The following is a 6,431-nucleotide window of genomic DNA, read 5'->3' as shown; positions in this document are numbered from 1 at the left end:
TGTAGTTCTGTCTCAGTGCACATGGAATTTTTGTAAAAGTTCCTTATCTAGTACCTAGTGAAAATGTTCCAGTGAACAATGACATTTTTGACTTAGAAATATAATCTTTCAAAAGATAATACAATTATTCGTTCGCAATATTGATTACAATTAAATGAAACTTGTCAGAAAAATACAATAATTTACTTCTGTCTTTAAATAGAGTCTGGTGATAACCCCCATTTTATTTTTTTATTTGAAAAAATAACAGGACTAGTTCTCAATAATTTTTAACTTTGATTGCGTTTATTGAAATCAGTCCCTCAGAGATGTTCTCATAATCAAAGTAGAATTTTTAGCTCTGCTGGCATCTTCCACCTGTCTGTCAGTGTATTCATTAGAATTCAAATTAGAACTCCAATTTTCCAAATATTTGTTCCTGATGTTTTGCCTCACTGTGATATGTTTTTATAACATGCAACTTGTATCTTGGTATATAATTAAACTTACATTAAAGAGGAAGTGAAGTGAGAGATTAGGATAAAGTTTGTTTTTCCTATTAGACTGTTTCCGTAGGAACAAGGAAGTGGGCAGGATCACATTCCATGTATTAATGGAAAGCATTGAGAAAACTGGTTTTCCATAACAAAGTGTTTTCACAAAAAAAGCAAATGCGCAGTGGCATTCCCCTGATATCGAGTGAAAGACTTGAGTAAAAGTGGTTTTCCTAACAAAGCTTCTTCGGCAAAGGCACTATTCCCTTAGCATTAACTGAAGGCATAGAGCAGGAAAGCATTTAGTCTAGTAACTATACATGTGGTCGTTCTCTACAATCTCTTTCCACCATATAGTCAAATGGCTTTCTTGAACACAATGTTCCATGCTTAACACCGACAATAGTTTTTTATACTATTGAAGCATACTAGTAGATATAAATATGATGACATTATCATGTTCTCATGAGACTTGCTTTAAAAATGGAGGTTGAGTTTGTAGTAAACTAACCAATTACAACCGCCTGTGAAGGATGGATTACTTCTGACTATGTGCTGTTCACACCCGTTCCCCAGCAGGAGATTTAGCTAGATTATTTCGTAGAATTTGTCCATTTGACTAGATGTAGAGAAAGAGATTGTAGAGAATGACCACACATATAGTTACTCGACAAGGAAGTATTACATATGTACCAGAGATTACTTGCTCAGGTGCATGTGCATACTAGTGGTATTTCCACTGCAGTGCAATACCGAAAACATTATTTCGTACCTGCATGCAATTAATATGCAAATGAGCATGTAATCGTTTGTTCTACATGAAAGCACATGTGGCATATTGTCATTTTTACAGAAATGTGTTTTGGATAAACATATGTAATAAATAACAGAACCCCATGCCGCTTGGGTACTCTGTGGTATTTGCACTCGTGCTTGCAGTGTTTTCTGCTGCACTTTGACGTGCTACGCTCCTGAAAGTACTGCTGCGAACAACACTGCAAGCACTTGTTGTGGAAATACCCCGAGTACACCACACTTGCACTCACATGTCATGGGGTTCTGTCACAGTATTCCACATCTACATGTTCTTAATTGATGAAAAGATTTTTCTGTGATACAACATAAAGTACACTGAAACATTTTCTCTTCTCACTGGTTTTCAAAGTAGAATGTCAAGCACTTTGACCTTTCACCTGTCATTGTAACCAAGACTGTTGACAGAGGGCGCTGTTTATAGCTAACGTATATAATTAAATATTTGACCTTCACCTATCAGTATAACCAAGACTTGACAGAGGGCACTGTCTATAGGTGAAGTGTATAATTACCGAACACATACAACAACATGCATACTTTTACTGTTTCAATTTATCTTTACTGACTTTTTGTCAAGACTGTATTTGCTGAAAAGAGTGTTACCCTTCCCAAAATGGATTAACCCATATTGATAATGATTTAGGGCAAGTTTATTTACATAAATAGGGGGGGGGGGGACTATCGAGACAGAAATTATATTAGTCTCAAATGCTTGTATTAATTTTATGTAAGAACTAACAATAATAACGCATGTACGTACGAATATTGGACATTGTAGACTTTTAATTTTGTTGTTATAGACAGCTGACTGGGAAATCAGTTTTCAGTAAGTACAGAATTTTTTTCAGTATTGAGGATTTTTGAGAATAAACTGATCTAGGGATTCTATTTTGTAAATACCTTGTATGTAAGTATATCTTTCAAACATAATATGTGAACACTCAAGTTTTCTGTAGTCAACGCGTTATTTAATTTATAGCAGGAACATAGAACAAGTGCAGCTTTCTTCACTAATGTCCAGACCACAATGTAGTTTAGTAGCGCCCTGGCTATAGTGTGGCTGACTATTGTCCAGGCTGTAGTGCAGCTGACTACTGCCCAGACTATAGTGCAGCTGACTACTGCCCAGGCTATAGTGCAGCTGACTGGTGTCTAGGCTATAGTGCAGCTGACTACTGCCCAGGCTATAGTGCAACTGACTACTGCCCAGGCTATAATGCAGCTGACTGGTGTCTAGGCTATAGTGCAACTGACTACTGCCCAGGCTATAGTGCAGCTGACTACTGCCCAGGCTATAGTGCAACTGACTCGTGCCCAGGCTATAGTGCAGCTGACTAGTGCCCAGGCTATGGTGCAGCCGACTACTGCCCAGGCTATGGTGCAGCTGACTACTGCCCAGGCTATGGTGCAGCCGACTACTGCCCAGGGTATAGTGCAGCTGATGAGTGTCCAGGGTATAGAGCTCAGCTCACTAGTGCCTAGGCTATAGGTCAGCTCACTAGTGCCCAGGCTTTCGTGCAGCTGACTAGCATGTAGGTGGTACTACAGTGCTGCTGACTAGTGCCCAGGCAATAGACCAGCTGACTAATACCCTGGTTGTAGTTTTAAAAAGACTGTGTGAAGCAGTTACAGCAGTCAAAATGTAGAATTCCATCGTAGTGACAAAAAGTGTCGGCGACTGTTTTAGTATTGAAAAATCACAAAGAATAATAGAAATAAATTGTGATGTACAAACCTGTACACTGTCCAATAAAATATGTCATAATAACTTATGAACCAATCACTGCTTTTGTTCCATGAGACTGCAGTAATGTTAACACTTTGATAGGACATAGTTACAAACTGAAGAGGTATTTGTATTTCTGTTCAACTTTTATCAATATGTGAACTACATTGAATTATTTGGTGAAGGAAGCGCTGCCATATTGATATGTCTACAGGAATTATGATATGACTATCATGTCCAAAAAATGATGACAGTTATTTCTTGGATAAAATGTGGCATCATTATGTCATTAGACATGAACTTGTCCTGCCCAACTTGTGAACAATAAATTAAACTAAACAACTCTTCACCGACATTAATAAAATTTCGTTATTGTTTCAAGTTAGTGCTCACAAGCAGTTTCAATATGCAAATCTTTTCCAAAATTATTCAAAATCTGAACTGATTACATATGAATAAGCGATTAGTTTGAACAGAAATTGACAATATTTCTCTCGGTTTGCATGTATATCCGTTTGAAATGTACCATAAATATTTTCAAAATACAGAGAATATTGTTTAGGGAGACATCAGTCATCGTTGCTCCTCCCAAAGCTTTAAATTGTTCATTATTAAAATAATTTCCAAAATTAAGAACCAAAAATAAAACACTTGAACAATTTGTAGTTTATGTAAAAGTATTTATTTGACTGCAGTTCATTGGAAAGGTTTTCTGTTTTCCCACTCTAAAAGCAATTTTGATAATTTCCCCTAAAAGGTACAGAAAAGCAAAAGACTAGTCATTTTCCAAATCAAACCTTAAATAAAATCCTAAAAACCAAATTGTATGCATTTCTGTGACTAGTTTTCCAATACTTTTGTCCTGACGCCTGGCAGCTGTAAAAGAAATTTGACAAAATAGCTGTATTCTTTGTGGTTTAGAGAATTCTTTGTAGTGGTAGAGGTGGTGTCAAAGGTCAAACGTGTACATTTTCTACAGGTACACATTGTCTGAATAACAAGTCACTTACTTTGTAGTCCAGCTTCTTGTTTAAGAAATAAATTGTCTACAAAATAAATACACTTTTCCATCTATATCAGTGGTTATTGTTTTGATGTGTGTCTGTGTGTGTGTGTGTGTGTGTGTGTGTGGTGACTAGTAAAACTAGAGGGAGACTATTCTTGATTTTAACTCCATTGAAAACAGAACTTTTCTTAAAAATCTGTGTAGAATGTTTAGGTATGTACAAATCATTCCTAGATGTTGATCTCGTACGATAACTATGTACACTCTCAACAGGTTTGAATATATTTAGATAGTCTGGCACTAGAATAGAGATAGTAGATGGGACGAAGGACGTTTCTTTTTTAAAAAACCGGTTGGTTTTAGCTACTAGAAGACAGTATCTACCGCTTCTAAAACGTCAGATGTTGAATTCTGCATCGGGGATGTGAGGCATGGGGAGGGTCTTTTAGTACATTGCGAGTATTTGACGCAATGTGTTTAATGTAAAATAGAAGCTATACCTTCACTTTTTTACCGATAAATTGGTAGTATCTTTTTTGATAATCTTACTTCGTCTTACCTTTTCATGTTGGGACAAACATATAGCTAGTTAGAGGGTTAGTTGGTTAGTTATAGTTAGTGAGTGAGTTAGTTAGTTAGTTAGTTAGTTTATGCACTGTACTAGTTAAATATAAATACATAAAACGAAAGGCAATGGTTCCGCTCAAAGGCAGATGGCACATAATAACATTAACAGTTAAGAGCTGGAGTCAAAAACATTAAAAAGTTAAAGACTTCGGATTACATACATACATATGTTATTTGCTTCTTGATTTCAAACCAATTATTATTATTATTTGTTGTTGTTGTTGTTGCTGTTGTTGTTGATGATGATGATGATGATGATGATGATGATGATGATGATGATGATGATGATGATGATGATGATGATGAAAAGATAGAAAATAGAGTAGGTTTGTAGTCAAATATGATGTTTACGAGTATTTATTATCAAAAATGAGGACAATGAGTTCTAATCCGACATAGAAATAAAATACGAACAATCACCGCATAGCAATCCAAAGTAACATTTCATTTTGCCGAATCATGTTCTTTGTTTCTCCGTGCAAAATCTTTTCATCAATTTATTTGCATATGAATAAGCTTATTACCAGGGTCGAGTTTTAATTGCTTATTTTCGCACATCCTGCATAATTTATGGTTTTCAGAAATCTACAAATACGTTCACAATTGTAATTGCATGTATTGAAATGTCTAACCATGGAATTCATTGGGCGTTTATTACTTTACGCTAATTTATCCATCCCCTGAGCTGAAGGCATGTAGTTAGTCATTGGGATCGGTATCATTAGTGTGCCATTTAACTGAAGAGTGTTGCAAAGGGTTCAAAGATAATAGCGGTGTGAAGGCACACATCAGAACCCATACTAAAGAAACAAAATTAACCAAAGAAGCATAGACCAAAGATATACAATCCAAGTTCCATATATAATAATCAAAATGATAATATACTGTAAACCCAAAAATTTTCACCACTTGAAATTTTCGCGATTTTGCAGCGAAATAAACGAAAATAAGTCTTCGGCGAAAATTTCCAAGTTTACAGTATTTGTGCCGTAGTTTTCAAATATATTTTAGATGATAATTTTTTGTCCAATTCACGATAAGAAGGCTAAAAACCTTGGCAAGTAGGTTTGATATTAAAAGGTGATATGTTACTTAGGATGTCTAGCCAAGTGGGCAATTGTTCAAGCTTTCCTTTAGGACCGGGACCGTAACCGTCACCTTCATTTTTGACCGTCGTCAAAAATGACTGATGAAAGGGAAAATCAGAATACCTCGTTCGAAAAATGATGAAATTAAGAACGAAATATCCTCCATGAAGAATATGCCGTCAATGATAGGCCATCCAAATTAAGTCGACACAGTCTAAAGGTAGAATGTCAACAGTCGTCTTGACTTGTTTGTAATTTATCTTTAATAATATTGTTGCCGCTGAAATTAATGAAATTAAACATGGTGTGCGCAGGACGTTCCATGGAGTCAAGATGGGGCGTTTGAGGAGATAGTACAGACGGTGGATTATATTTTATGTGTTTGAATCCTCAGTGAGTAGCGCGCGTTCTGTATGTGCACTGTGGATGCTGACTATTAGATTGTATGTTATAGGTTATGTATTTGCACACAACTAGTATTCAAATAAAACATATTTCAGGAATATATACAACATATAATCTGCGTCTGAATACAGATTAGGTTAAAGGCTGTAAGGCATGTACGTTGCAAACATACAATATTCATATTTATTTGTGAATATACACCAGAAATACTTGTGAAAAATGAATACATTAATACCATTCTGGTGAACGTGATCTACAAAGGGTACTTTAGGCTTTCATCCAAACGTGTA

Source organism: Glandiceps talaboti, chromosome 11 (genome assembly GCF_964340395.1).
Source record: "Glandiceps talaboti chromosome 11, keGlaTala1.1, whole genome shotgun sequence".
In the NCBI taxonomy this organism is placed as follows: domain Eukaryota; kingdom Metazoa; phylum Hemichordata; class Enteropneusta; family Spengelidae; genus Glandiceps; species Glandiceps talaboti.
This window is presented reverse-complemented; position numbering follows the sequence as displayed.